We start from the raw sequence: 16196 nt of genomic DNA, 5'->3' as shown, positions 1-16196 counted from the left end.
ATACTGTTCCATAATAGGTGCGTTCTAGATGGAAGCTTTTCAATCTATACTGCATACCCAGCACATGACTAAGTAATGAACAGATAAGATAGGCAAAGAGTATTTTTTTTCTCCCACAGAATTTTTATTTGAAGAAAACAGTTGTCTGCACATGAAATATTTTCAGGATAATAATAGAAAGAAACAAAGCCTTAGGTGACAGGTAATTTTAAGTTCCATACACATTTATAATTCTCTCAAATTTCAAAATAGTCTATCTAAAAAAAAAATGAGTCAGAAGCATGATTATTGAGTTTTACTGAGAGTGGAGAAAAATTTAAAAAATGAAGATGAGAGAACAGATTGTGTGACACATTCTCCTGTGGAAAAAAAATATGTATATTTGCTTTAGGAAGGAAATAATCTGAAGTCCACATCCAACAGCGAGAACAAAGTACAGCAACAACCATAATCGCATTAACAAATTCAAACTTGGAATTTTGACATTATGCAAACAAATGTTAAGATTCATGAAAATGAAATAATTGACATTCCTGTGGAAGTATTCTTTCCAATCCATAAGAGGACTACCGTGAAAAGCACATACTTATTTAATGAAAAAGCCAAGTCAGCCCAATAACCCAGACTCTTTCGCTTAGTGTGGTACCATTTTGCTGGTCTATTGAATGCCCAGTTAATCCTGAGACTGAGAAAAAGATAATAGGGGATAGTAAGGATGGGAGGGAGAGAGAGATAGAGCTGTGTGTGAGGAGAGCTCAAAGGAGCATGTTGACCTCATCTATAGACATAAGAATATGGCCCAGGCTGTAACCTGCCTTAGGCCCAATCAGCTCTATATCAAGATTCCCACCACCCCTTCCATGGGTTCAGTTAATTGCTAGAGAAGCTCACAGAACCGAGGAAACACATTTACTGGTTTATTTCAGAAGATGTTACAAAGGATACAGATAAACAGTTAGATGGAAGGGATGCTTAGGGGAGGCATGGGAAAGGGTCAAAGTTTTCATGCCCCCTTCAGGCCCAGCATCTTTTAGGAATAGCCGAGTGTTCGGTAATCCAGAAACTCTACAAACCCTGTCCTTTCTGGTTTTTATGGAGACTTTAGTAGTAGGCATGACTGATAGCATCTTTGGCCATTGGTGATCAGTCTTCAGCTCCTCTCTCCTTGGAGGACACTGCTGAAAGTTCCAACCTTCCAATCACACGGTTGTTTCCCCTGGCAACCAGCTGCCTCCTGGAGGCTATCCTGGGGCTCCCACCACACTCTCCTCATTTCCATACAAAACAGTGTTTATCATTTTGGAGATTTCAAGGTTTTTAGAAGCTATTTTTCCAGCAAAAGGGGAAAAGACCAAATATGTTACTTCTATTATAAGCTAAGGTGTCGTATCTGAAGAGCAACACAAATAACCTCTAACATATTTTTAGCCTCATACATTTCAGATCTTCTGGAAGACCAGTGAGATCAATTTGACCTCATCTCTTTCAGCAATCCTCTTGAGTGCTGCCAATTAGAAATTAATTTCAAGATTATAAAACTGGAATTTCTTTCTATGGTGGTTTCTCCCTCAAGTCCTACAACTCTCCCACTTGTGTCCATTCCTGAGATGTAACATGCTCCATTTTACTGATCTTTGTCTTGCTGTCTCTACCTTTGCCCCGTCTTGGCTGTTACCTGCCTGGAATCCCATAAGCTCTGTCTCCCTGGTCCGCCCCTGCCTTTCCAGGTAGGCTCTGATGTTCTAACCTCACCTGATCTTGATAACACCACCTTCTGCTACTTAGACCTGGCTGCACTGCCATTCATTTGGATAAATTCAGCAAGGTCTCCATTGCTCTTCAGGGTTTCTTGAATCAAGCTCATGATGGGCTTCTGAAATGCCCCCCACATTAGCTGTGTTGGCTCATCCTCTCCCTCCTCTTCTCACAGAGTGACTGCTCTTCCTATGGAGATGAACTAAAGACCCAATGTCTTCCTTTGTTGGCACCAGGCCATTGCTGAGTCCTCATCTCTGCCAGGACCAAATATCCCTGACAACTGGGCCATGTGCTCTTTCCCTGGGGCTGCCTCTACGAGGCTGAGTTTTTCATTTCAATGTAAACTCTTTCACCGTGTTTTCCTGCTCATTTCCAGCTTGACTGCTCACACATTGACTCACTCCACTGGAGAACTCCTTCTCTTTACTGACTTCAGCAATCAGCATCTTCTTTTTCCATTCTCACCTCTCTCTTTGGTCACTCCTCCCCTCCCTTTTCCTAAAACTTTCACCTCAAATCCTCCTCAGCTGCTCTTTTGCTTTCCCTTGTCCCTTCTTACTTCCCCTGGCCTCTCTCTTCCTCCACTTTCTGTTCTAAAATGGAAAAAAAGGCCTTCTAGAGAACCGTGGGAGGAACCCTCTCCACAGACAGCTCCAGAAAAGAGAGGATTGGGCGGACATCAGAGCCTTCTTTTCAGGCCTCTCTGAAGACAACCCATTTCTGAGTCATTGTCCACGTGCACAGGAGTCATACATGTTGTTAAACGTGTGTTTGTTTTTCTCCTGTTAGTCTGCCATGTGTCACAGGGAGTCACAGTCAAGTACTCTTCAAGGGTGGAGGAGAGAGCTATTTTTAGTCCCCTGCATTTCCCTACCACATTGTCCTTCCTTAGCTCCTTGAAAATGTGTCTCTGACTCACCCCACTGCTAAATCTCCTCCATAGCCTTCTCTCTGCCAGAGCTGGTGGCTTTTTCTGACCTCTGGCTTACTTTCTGTGTCTGTGGACTCTTTTGATCCCTTCTTCCCCCTTGACACCTCTTCTCCTTATATTCCAGGATGCTCTTCCTACGGAAGCCAGCATTGGGGACAGACAGTTAGTGTAAAAATAGAGGATTGAGTCAAATCCAGGAAATGGGGGCCAGGAAAGCCATCTGCATTTGGAGGTTGGAGACTGCCCCTGGGAGATTGGAATGTCAGTGTGTCCAGGCCCCTTTTGATCACCAAGGTTACCTGCCTAAGTACCCCTCCCAAAATGCTGCAGACAGGCAATTGCTAATTAATGCCCCCTGGGCCCCTACCTGCCTGAATCCACCCTGTGACCCTTCCCCCTGCCATCTGATGCTCACCTTTTTTGCTATGTCACTGGCAACTCCTGGACCTAGTCAGCACTGCCCTCCAAGGAGAGATGAGCTGAAGACTGAGCACCAATGACCAAAGGTGCAATCAGTCATGCCTACTATTAAAGTCTCCATAAAACCCAGAAAGGCAGGGAGGAGAGATAAGGGGGAGAGAACAGAACAAAGAAGACCCTAATCTATAAGAGTTGCAGGGCACACTCCCTTCTTGAGACTCTCGAACATCAGCCATGGCCCCCTTCTCCCTCCAGGGAGAAATCTGTATTGTTACTATTTTAAATAAAACCTGCTTAATATGCTTGCCTTGTCGTGCTTCTCTAGTGTTCAAATTTCAACATTTGAGGAAGAAGAACTTGTCACCAGTAAATGGTCATATCACTACTTTCACTCTGGAAAATAAATTCTGAACCTTCTAAACTACACAGCTTCAATGATCAAATTGACTTGGCCCAGCTGAGCAGAGCATGTGTCATGTGGACCTGCTTCCTGAACTGTGGCCACCAGCATTCCTAGGGACCTACTTGACATCTCCTCTGGCTGCTTGGTTCATATCTCTATTCACAGGGGGACAAGGTCTGATTATTTTCTCCCCCCGAGAGTCACATTTTCATGTGGGAAGGAAGACTTGAAACATAATTTTTTTTTTTCCCCTCTCTCTTATTTGGGACCACATGCTTAGTCAACAAACTATAAGAGGGATCCTGAGACAGGATCAAGAAAAATTCACTAGAAGAGAGGAAGCCAATTCAAGTAACTGGAAAGAAAGGGGGAGGAAGAAAAGAAATTTGCTCCTTTCTACTGATTAAACAGAAAAGATTTTTCTTCTAGGGCAATACCATTCTATTCCAGGTGACTTGAAAATCATTCTTCATTTTGAACATGGAATATAACTGAAGCCAGAATTGGGGACAGGTCGTTAGTGTAGAAATAGGGGATCAGGTCAGATCGAGGAAATGGAGGCCATGAAAGTCATCTGCCTCTGGAAGTTGGAGACCGCCCTCAGAGAATGGAATGTCAAGGATCTCTGGAGCCCATTGATTACCAACTTTACCTGCCCTTGTCAGGGACTGCAGGCAGGGAGCTGCTAATTAACGCCCCCTGGGCCCTTGCCTGGCTGAATCACTTTGGCCCTCCCCCTGCCCCATCCCCTTCTCACTTTATGCATCTCACCTGCAAAAACAGGCCTAGTCACACAGGCAGGAAGGAGAGATAAGGGGTGAGAGAACTGGAGAACAAAAGAGACCTTAACCTATAAAGATGGTTACTTTTACTTTTACTTTTAAGTAAAACCTACTTAGTATGCTTGCCTTGGCGTGCTTCTCTGATGTTATGGTTCAACACCTGAGGAAGCAGAACTCCTCACCAGTAAACGGGGTATCATAACAATATCAAAAGATGGAAGAGTTACAGTTTTTTAGTTTTTCCCTTCCTGATCCCACCACTGCCTAGAAGGGCAGAATTTCGTCATTTGAAATCATATTAATCTGGGTTTTGATATGTTCATAGACACAGGACGACAGGCAAGAAAAGATATGCCCACAGGAAGAAAGAGTCCCCACAGATCTTGGAGGTTGAGAGAGAGAGAGAGAGAGAGAGAGAGAGAGAGAGAGAGAGAGAGAGCCCTCCGTCCCAGGTATGCTAAGGACCACGGACATAAAGCAATGGGGAATCAGGGCAAAGGGTAGGCAATAAGGTTCAAGGGTAGGTGGAGAGGAGCTGAGAGGAGACAGAAAGCTAGAGAATTCAGTACTAATCAATCACTTTGGAACCAGGCAGTTAGAAGAATCATGTTTCACACCTCAAATCCAGCCAGGTGCAGCACGAGGACATTTCCATAAAAAATGAGCAGCAACGTGACTGCGGCGCCATAAGGTGCCATAAGATTCTCCGCCCGGGGCTAGGCCGCGGTGGTGGTTCCAAGCACAATGTGGTGCTTGCGCATTGACAAAGTGGCGGACCAGCGCCTCGCTCACCCAGCACCTCCAAAGTGCAGCGAGGCAGGCCCGCCCCCGGGAGAAGGCGGCCTCTGGCTGGGGCCCGCCCGCTTTCTTCTGCTGAACCACCTGCTGGAACTCGAGAGAGGTATTGCTTCTTTTTACGCACACATCTTAGAGGATAACTATGAAGCTAAATCAAATAAAGGGCGTTCGCAGAAAAAAAAATCACTATACTTAATAAAAATACAAAAATCAATAGTGTTTGAAAACACAAACCCGGAGGTATCTTTCCAAAGTACGCCAATCAGCTCTTAGGACAAACTTTAGCCCAAAGGACTGGTAACTATGTAGGGCGCCCGGCACTCTCTCTCCTCATCTTGATTTCCAAGTGGGGAATTCCATCTTGTTACTGATTACCTAATCTTTCTTCCTCGGTTTGTGATCCCCTTTATTCCTAAAAATCTTATTTATGAGCCATTCCCATCAGCTCTCAGGGAATTTATAGGCTCACTTCCCTGTAGACAGTTCTTTCATGAATGCTTTCCATTCAGAGTCAGTTAGCCAGTGACAGGGGAAGGGAGCGGGTTTCCCCGCCAGGGGCCGCTGTGCCCCCAGTGCAGAGGGAGCGCTTCTCCAGCTTGTCCCGCTGAACTGCAGGGACTTCTGCACCAGGGACTTCTGATCTTTCCCTGCATTCGCATGCTCTCTACCTTGCCTTTACTTGCATCAGGGGAGAAGTGACCAGTGCAGTGTTGCGAGCAATGCAGAGGCCCCCAGAATGCAGATGGGAGGGCGCACCTTGGTTCTGGAAGCTAAGCGGAGCCTCAGGGCAAGCCTATTTTTGTGAACTCCAAGCCAACTCAGACCTTTGTTCACAAAATCTAGAGCTTCGTGCGCCCTCCTGTGGCCACGATGCTTACTGCAGCAGAGTCCTCGTCTGCATCCCCTGTTAAATCCTCCCTTCTTGTTATTAGGTGTACAGTAATTTTTTGTTTTGTTTTGTTTTTCCTGAAATAGCCTTGCCTTTCCCTTAGTTTGCTAAGGGAAACCAAAGAAAGGAGATTTATTTTTCATTACTCAGGGTGTGTTATTAACAGTGGTCAACTTCACCTTTTGAATTTAACTCTGAGGCTTATTTTTTAAAGGGACCAGTTTTCTTTTTCCTCTTCTCCCTCTCCCTCTCCCTAATCTGGTGGCAGGGAACAAGATGACCCTGAGCTATCTGAGCTCCACAGGAAGGAGATGCCTGCCAGAGGATCTAGCATGTGAATATCTCCCAAAGTAACAAGTGAATGTTAACACAGTTCCGGTCACCCTGGGCCCCCTACCAGAGTGCACCTGGAATGTAATCCTGCAGAGTTCCTTTAAAACACCCCTGTCCCTCCTGATGGAGAGAACCACACAGTCTCCGGGACAGGAGTTCCAAAGCAATAAACCTTCTTCTTCCTTTTTCTCAAAACCGTGTCCTCATTGTTGAATTGGCATCGGGGACAAGGATGGAGCTTTTGGCAACAGCAGCACTACCTACGCTGGAAATCAGTGTGGTTGTCAGTGATCCCTGTCCAGAGACAGATACACTCCAGAGGACTGGTATTTTGTCCCTGGCCAGGAGTCCAGAAAGAGAAGACCATGCATTGCCCAGGGATATAAACAGAAGGGAAATGGATTAAAGGCACCAGAGGCCTGTGTTAAAGACCTTGGGGACAGTTTCTTTCTGCAGTGACAGAGCATGTGGAGACTTCCCCCCAGTCTGCCTGGCCCCGGAGCTTCCTTTCGCTCAGTCAGTCCCACAGAAGTCTGCCCAGCCCCACCAAACAGACTTGCATTAGTCAGCTTTCCTGAGTTTAGTTATTAGGGACATAACTGGCAAGGTGGCACATTATCTGTTCTTCCTGAGAATTAAAATTGGTCCTGGGACTAAATTAGAGTGAATTATATTCCATGTTTACATAATTATGTCAAAACGAACCCCAATATTATGTGTAACTATAATGCACTACTGAATTTTTTTTAAATTTAAGATTTCAAATTTTAAGGTTCTTTAAATTTTCCTTCCTCCCCTATAGTCAGAGGCAAAGTTATGAATAAGTTAGTTTTTACATCCGACACATTCTCCTCAACCTCAGCCTCAAGTCAGAAAAGCAGAATGACTTCTTGGGTGGCTTTTCCGGGGAGCTAGAGCCTGCCTGATTTCTCACCCAGGTTGAACCTCAGGGATCACGACGATTACCTTCCACCTACCTGTGAAGGTCCGTAGAACCAGCACTCTAGACCCAAGTCCCTTATTTCATGTGTACTGCAAATATACCACATAGGTCAGAAACATGTATGCAAATATTTCTCCCAGGCTAGGGCCTACTTTTTCATTTTTTTTATGTTGTCTCTGCAAGGCTGAAAGTTTTTTAATTTTGATGAAATCTGATTTATCGCTTGCCCCCTTTTATACTTCTACTTTGCTCTGAACTAACACTTTGTCCTCCCCCCTTGCTTGCTCAGATTTTCTCAGGTTTTCTTTCAGTACTTACATTCTTTTGGCCTCTACACTGAGGTACACGTTCTCGTGTGTTGCTTGGTAAAGTCCAGTGTTCATTTCTTCCAAATATAACAAGTTGTTCTAGAAGCATTTGTTGAAAAATAGTATTGTTCCCACTGAATTACCTTAGAACATTTGTTAAGACAAAAAAAAAAAAAAAAAAAAATCAATGAGCAAATGTGTGAGAACCCATTTCTGGCCTCTCTGTCCTGTACCTTGATTTATGAATCCAGCCTGTGACCTTGTTAAGTTAGCTTATTGTTCTCCATTGACATGTCCCATTATTTTGACACCAATGACAAATCCTGAAGCAGCTTGTGCAGCCAGTTCAGTTACTACCAGACCTTATCGGGTCTGGGCCAAGCCTGGGAGCCTTGTTCCACACCCTGGCGTCCCACTCTACCCTAATGTCACCGTGCGACCACCCTCTGGACCACACACACCACCTCCCACTCAGGTTGACAAGTGTATCCTCCGTCCTTTCTTCTCCTTCCTCCAAGTCAGAGACGTCATCTGTAGTTTGCTTAGGCATCGACTTTAGCCCAGTGTTTAAGTTTAGAGAATGGACCTTCTAGCTCTTATCTGGGAGAAAGCAACTTTCATGGAGAAAGCATTAGATCCCAAGTTCATTGGTAGACAATTTACAGGATCACTATTTTTCTGATTTATTTTATTATTACTTACATATCTGTTTAGGGTATTACTTCTTCCCCTCATGAAATAAACAGGAGAATAAAAGAAACAATAGATTTGAAGAAGACGCCCTTGTGCCTGGAACACACCAGGGCCACCCTGAGAGCATCTTTCTAGATGTGCAGCTGCTGTCCAGCCAAAGAACACCACGATCGAAAGACTGAGCTAAATGGAGGCTCTGGATCGAGTGCGGGACTCCTATGCCAACTGAAGTACTCGTTTCCTTTTGTAAAAGAAAAATCCCACGCAAACAGGATTTATAGTGAAGGCACAAAAAGGTGGGCTCTTCTGTGGACTGTGGCAGGTGACGGTCCCCCTGACCTGTTGGCTGTGGATCATCATCCAGAGGTGGGTAGCTGGCCGTTTTCCCTGAGTTCCTACTATGGGCCAAGTGGCAGGCCCGCCAGCCCCGAGAACAGAGGGCAGGGAGAAATGCTTCTTGCCCTCCCCACCGCCCCGCAAGCGCAAGCGCAAGCGCAAGGGAACAGTGCCACCTGTCCAATCAGCGAGTAGCTCAGTGCCCAGCACCATCCGCCATCGCAGGCCCTGCTGCCTCCACAGGTGCCCACCAGTGGGCATTGGCTCTGTGCCGGGGAGCCTCTGTTGGAGGAAGGCAGACGTGGGCACAGGCATGTTGGCAAGCTAGGAAGCGAGGGCAGAGGGTGTGGGACTCACGAGACCTTCAAACAGCAGAGGGTTAGTGCTCATGTTTCTTCCTTGAAACACTCTTTCACATTTTAACCTCATGTTGGGATGCAGCTTGTGGTGTATTACACACACACACACACACACACACACACACACACACACACACACTATGAGGCAGGTAGTGTCCCTTTTTTTCTTTCAACAACTACTAAATCAATACTGCAGCTCATTAGCATGTTACCTGTGAGCAGAAGCAATGGGTGTTGGGAATGGATTTTAAAGCCCCATTAGGAGGTGATTAGTGCCTTTCTCTTTTGTACTGAAACATGCAGCGTGCTTCTCTTTTATTAGGCAATTCTGACCCCTGCTGTCGAAAATAAAGAACTTCCCCTCCTGTCAGGAAGCAGGATTTTCTTGAGGAAAAGGCCTAAGAATCGCCAGAACATGAAGATTTTTAGGTAAAGATGGGAAAATCACAAATTTGCCCTGGTTATTAAAAACCCAGTTTTAAGCAGGTAGTGTTTTGTGTTGGAACGCTGTAAATAGGTCAAGGCTTCTCTCTCTATCTTCCATCCTGATTTTTCCTGAGGTTGAGGACAAGCCATGTAGTGACCACTAGATGGACCAACATTTGCATCCATTCAGCCAACATTTGGACTAGAAGACAGAATTCTCCCTAGTTTCTAGCTACCCCCGTAGGTGCTCACACACACATGTGCACACACACACACGTAGTTTTAATCAACATTTTTGAGTTATAATTTACACATAATAAAATGCAATTACTTGAACAGCATAGTTCAAAAAACTTTGATGAAATGTAACCACTCTCCCAGTCAACACATGGAACGCTTCCATTATCCATTACTTCTTGTCTCTTCCCATTCAGCCTCCGTCTCACCCCAGGATCCATACATCCCTGATCCCTTATCCATGACCATAAATTAAGTCGATCTTTTCTAGATAAACAAAGGAAATCATCTGCCTTGTACCCAGTTTATTTCACTCACATTGTTGGAAAGAGTCATATATTGCTGTAGTGACTATTTCTATGTAACTAATTGCTTCTAAACTTGTGTTAGTCAGTTTTCTGTTACTATAACAAATACCTGAGATGATCACTTATAAAAAGAAAATGTTTGTTTTTTCCCACGGTTTTGGAGGTTCCATTTTATGACTGAATGACCCTATGGCTTCAGGCCTGTGGTGGCACATCAGGGCAGGGACATGTTGGAAAGCAAAACCATTCACTTCTTATAAAAAAGAGGAAGAGACCAGGGCCCCACAACCCTCTGATAGCTTGCAACTTAGTTTATTCTTCTTTTTCTAGTTATTTAGGTGTAAATTTAGGTTGCCAATTTTGGATATTTCTTCCTTTTTGATGTATTTACAATTATAAATTTCTCTCTTGGGACTGTCTTTCTTGTGTCCTGTAAGTTTGGGTATGGGTTTTCCTTTTATTGAGACCAAATGTATTGGTCTCAATACATTTTCTGATTCCTCTTTTTACTTGGGTCGGGGGCAGTTTACCAGGGATTGAACCCAGGGACACTCAACCACTGAGCCACATCCCAAGCCCTATTTTGTGTTTTATTTAGAGACAGGGTCTCATTGAGTTGCTTAGTGCCTGGCTTTTGCTGAGTCTTTGAACTTGAGATCCTCCTGTCTCAGCCTCCCGAGCTGCTGGGGTTACAGGTGTGCACCTCCTCACCCGTCTCTGATTCCCTTTGTGTTGGTTGTTCAAGAGTGTGTGGCTAAACGTCCATACAATTATGGGTTTTCCAATTTATTTTCTGCTATTGTTTTTCTGGTTTTCGTTGTGTTATGACATGTGAAGATACTTGGTATGATTCAGTTTTTTTTTTTTTTTTTTTTTTTTTTTAATTTTATAAGATTTATTTTGCGGCCAACGCATGGTTTATCCTGGAGAGCATTCATGTGCACTTGAGAAAAACACTCTATTGTAATTGGATGGAGTTTTCCATATGCATATTAGATCCAGCTGGTCTGTAATGATGCTCAGTTCCCCTGTTTCCTGTTGGTCTCTTCATTGTGAAAAGTTGGGGGCAGATGTCTCCAGCGATCCATTTCTCTCTGTAATTTCATTATGTTTCTCTATTTCCTGGCTCTGCTGCGTGGATGTTTACAGTTTTCATATTATCCTAGAGAGTGGACACTTCCATCGTCCTTCCTTGTTTTGGTAAGTTCTTGACTTGAATCTCTTGTTGGTACTCGGATGGCTACATATGCTGTCTTTCTATCCTTCCATATTCAACCTGATTCTTAGATAAAGGAGTTTCCTGTGGAGAGCATACAGTTGGACACTGTTTTTTTTTTTTTTAATTATTATTTACCTATCTATGATTGAGGACTTTATCCCATTTACACTGAAAATGATGACTGAAAGGAATGGACTCACTGTTATCATTTTGTAATTTTTTTTGGTCTAATTCATTTTGTTCATGATTTCCTCCCTTGCTACCTGTGTTTAAGTTGATTTTTTTTTTTTTTTTTGTAGTTAAGTATTTTGATTCCCTGTTACTCCCTTGTGTGTATAATCTGTAGCAATTTTCTTTTGGTTTACCCTGGAGATTACATATATAATATTCTAAAGTCATAATAGCCTAATTTAAATTAATACCAACTTTCTATTTCTGCCCTTCTCATTGTATATAATTTATGTCACAAATTATATCATTATGCACAGTAAGTCCACTATCAGAGATTGATAATTATTTTATGCTTTTCACTTTTAAATCCCATAAACAAATAAAAACTGGAGTAATGAATTAAAATTATAATAATTCTCATTTATGTGAGAATATTTTATTATACTAAGAAGCTGGTTTGTTAATGTATGTCTTCAATGATTCTTCCTGAAAACATTTTAATTCTATGGAGATTTGGAAAATTTTCATGCATTTAATTTTAAAAGATTAATGAGATCTCCAATTAATATAGTCAAATATTTAACTTATCACTTGCAAACTTAAATTAGCTTTATTTATCCTACATATAACACTTAATCAAAATCCCTCAGTGCAGAACTAGTAAAAATAAATATCAGATCTTGCTTCTTAACTTCTGGATCTCTTTCTGTCTTTGTCTTTCCATCTCTATTTCATCTCTTTATCCACGTTCTTTTCTTATCTACACCAACCTGCTTACTCCTAGTTTAAAAAAAAAAAAGTTTAAAATAGCTCACAGTGGCATATGAAAACATAAATGGGAAAGAAGTAAAGAAGAAAAGTGAACCTCAGGTATTTAATATTCATTATTATCTTTATTCTCAATGTGCATAAGAGGTGTAGGTGAGAGCGAAGTTGGTTATCAGCGTTTACATAATAATAACATTGCCTCTTGCTGCAGCCCTTACCCTGGGAGGACCCAATGACAACCAGACGGGAAGATCTCTCATGTGAGGGCCAGATGCCCCTAGGCAAGGAACCCAGAGACCTGGGTCTTCTCGGGGCTTCCTTGACCTCATCCCAAAGAAGGGAGAACAACTCTCTCCTCTCACATAGAATGGAAAGACCTTGGATTTTCACCGTAATCTTTTGAGATTTTGAAAATACACTCTGAGGGCCAGAAATGCCCAGCTTCCAGGGGCTGGGTAAGTCTCCAAGGTCCTGGGACTCCGACCTCCAGCTAGGTACTCCTCTGAATTACCCCACTACCACCCTGTTGCAAATCAGGCTCCCAAGCCTTGCTCTTAGCCTAGTATATGAAATATGTGTAAATTTTATTCAGAAAACTCCAAATCTTCAGAAATTCAGAAGTATTTTTTCTGCATTCCACAGAAATCTAACAGCAAACCTGTAAAATAAATATTAATGAGAAAAGTAAACCTAAGTACTTCTGGTAAAGTCTTTGAAATTCTCTTTTTGAGAAAATTCCAGAAATCAACTTAGTTTCTTAGCTAACTGTGTCTCTAGGATAAAATGTGTCTACATATAGACCGGCATATGTTCACACAGAAAAAAAGGTATAAAGCTAATTCATTATTTTTACTCCAAAAAAAAAAAAAAAAAAAGTAACTACCTTGTTTGTTGGTTTTGTTTTTGTTTTGCATTTACTTGGGAAGTAAAAAAAAAAAAAAAAAATTCTAGAAACAGAAGACCAAAATATTCTGTCTGTAGATTAGAGAGAAAACCTCATTGGGTTGACTTAAAAACACTCTTTCAGTAATTCTACTCTTTAAAAGTGCTTTTTCCAGAGCACGTGGTTGGAGTCAAATTTTTTATTAGGAACAGAACATTTTAGAGCCAGGAAAAAACCTTCAGTACCAAACAACCTTAATGGATTTGGAGCCAATTTTAGAAAAACGCATGTCTAGTACACACATCGATCCTTGGGCTGATGAAGTTTGTGCTTCTTCAGAAGTGTATGTTTCCAGTTACCTTTCTGTTTTCCAATTACTCACATGAAATTTCTAACTGCTATGAATCAGAAGTTTTGGCAGGAGAAAGATGTTTGGGTTTTACAAAAAGTTATCTACCTTTGAAAGAGTTAACATGGTCTTCTGACCAAACACTGACTTTGCAGGAGAGGCTTCAGATGCAACCCTCCTGCTCACTTAGTACCTGGGTGGGACTGGACTGTTGCATATGTTTGCTCCTCTGTGAAATCCCCACCGACACCAAGCCCACTGCACAGAGGGGGACACGTTCACAAGCACGGAGGAAGCATAATTCTATTTTGTGATCTTTGGAGCACTGAACAGGGATTTATTGTCTAGTTGTGTGTGTAAGATCCAGTCAGCGCTCCATCAGTGAAAGACGATGTTAGCAAATGTCACTAAGAGAGGTTATTTTCATTCTGTCCAGTCTCAGGTGTGATGTCTAGATTTTTTTTTTTATTTTTTCATAGTGACATTATTCTTTTCCTTGCTCTTTTCATTTATGTTTATATGTGTGCATATATGTTATGTATATATGTTTGTGTGTGTGTGTGTGTGTGTGTGTGTGTGTGTGTCCCTCCCGGAGGTCATTCCTGCAGTGCCGTTACATGGCTGTCAGAGAGGTCTTCTGCTCCTTCTGTTCTCCAAATTCTTCTTTCAGCTCTTCTTTCAGCTCTTCATAATTGAAATGTAATACAAGAAACTTCTAGGGACAAAAAATAATTCAAGACAGAAATATATTCTTGGGAAAATGATTCCTCTTTTTCTCTTTTATGCCTTCCATGTAATAAAATAGTGACTTGCAGATGCAGGTGTGTAATTATAGAAAGAACACTCTAGAAGGCCTCTCCTGAAGCAAAACATTTCATGGCTATCCATTCAAGTCTGATGTTTATTTCCTTGGAGTTTAATCTGCCTAGCACTAATATTTTTAACATAAGTGTGAGATTTATTATTTTTATTTGTTCTTTTTATAGGACAGTAGAATGTATTTTGACATATTATACACACATGGAATATAACTTCCCATTCTTGTGGTTGCATATGATGTGGAGTTACACTTGTTCTGTATTCATACATGGACATAGGAAAATTATGTCTGATTCATTCTACTCTATTTCCTATTCCCATCCTCCCTCCCTTCCCTTCCTTCCCTTTGTCTGATCCAAGGAACTTCTATTCTTCCCCTTCCCACCCTCCCTTATTGTGTGTCCTTATTGTGTGTTATCATCTGCATATCAGAGAAAACATTCAGCCTTTGGTTTTTTGGGGACCGCTTATTTCACTTAGCATGATAGTTTCCAGTTCTATCCTTTTCCTGGCAAATGCAGAATTTCATTCTTTTTTTTTTATTATTATTATTGTATACAAATGGGATACATGTTGTTTCTCTATTTGTACATGGAGTCAAGGCATACCATTTGTGTAATCATACGTTTCATTCTTTTTTATGACTGAGTAGTATTATATTGTGGATATATACCACATTTTCTTTATCAGTTCATCTGTTGAAGGGCACATAGGTTGGTTCCATAGCTTGGCTATTGTGAATTGAGCTGCTATAAACATTGATGTGGCTGCTTCACTGTAGTATGGTGATTTTTAAGTTCTTTGTGTATATACCAAAGAGTGGGATAACTGGGTCATCGTGTGGTTCCATTGCAAGTTTTCTGAGGAATCTCCATACTGCTTTCCAGAGTGTTTGCAATAATTTGCATTCCCATCTGCAATGTGTGAACGTACCTTTCTCCCCACATCCTCACAATTTCTTGTATTCTTGAAAATTATCATTCTGACTGGAGTGGGATGAAATCTCAGTGTGGTTTTAATGTGCATTTCTCTAATTGCTGAAGATGTTGAACATTTTTTCATGTATTTGTTAACCTTGTATTTCTTCTTTTGAGGAGGGTCTGTTCAGTTCCTTTGCCCATTGATTTTTTGGGTTATTTGTTTTTTTTTTGGTGTTAAGTTTTTTTGAGTTTGTTGTATATCCTAGAAATCAAGGCCATAATTAAAGGAATTTTCTGTGATACTTGGCACTGAGAGACAGAATAGAATAGTAGAAACCTTATAAACTAATTGTCCAAGAGACCTGGGCTTGCACAAAGCTCCACTGTTTGCTGATTGTCTTTGAATTTCTCTCTCGAGCCTCAGGTTTCCATGTGCAAAATGTCTCAGTAATAGCTAACAATTATTGTTCACACTGAATGAGCAGGTGCCTTACAGAGGGGAAGCTCAGCGTATCAGTTTTATTTCATCCTTGCTGGAGGGGTTAATTTGAACCTGGATCAAATGTGTGCATTCTGACCTAAGGAACCTCTGGGTGCCCAAGTACCCTCCAAAGCTTTCTCGGGTGACGACCTTAGCAGTGGGGGGTTCCTGGCACAGGTTCGCGGGCATACTCAGCCTCTGACCCTTGATCAGTGGCGTGCTGCTACTCCAGGCACACAGAGATCTCGCTGTGCCGGAAGGTGCTGTTGTGGGTGAGAGCAATCTGCGGGCCTTGAAAGGGAGATCACGGAGATGCCATGGCCTTCTCTTCTATTTTCAGAAGAGCACGATGATGTCCGAGTTATTAGAAATTGGAATATGACTTTGGCTCCCAGCACTTGACAGCCCACGAATAACCAGCTAACTTTGGGGCTTTTAAGTAGTCTTGGGCTTCCTCTCCAGAGACCAAGAGTGTTTCAAATTTTACTAGAGAAAAAGGAAGGCTGCAGTGAACACCTTCTTTTTTGCAGTTACAATTGGTAGCAATAAAGTTAAGGTAAAATAATCAAATTATTAAGCTCCTATTTGAGTCCCCTACAGGAGACTCAGCACGCTTAGACTCGACTCATGGTGTTAGACCCTGCAAAGGGCATACGGATATG

This window comes from Sciurus carolinensis, chromosome 4 (assembly GCF_902686445.1).
Source record: "Sciurus carolinensis chromosome 4, mSciCar1.2, whole genome shotgun sequence".
NCBI lineage: Eukaryota > Metazoa > Chordata > Mammalia > Rodentia > Sciuridae > Sciurus > Sciurus carolinensis.
This window is presented reverse-complemented; position numbering follows the sequence as displayed.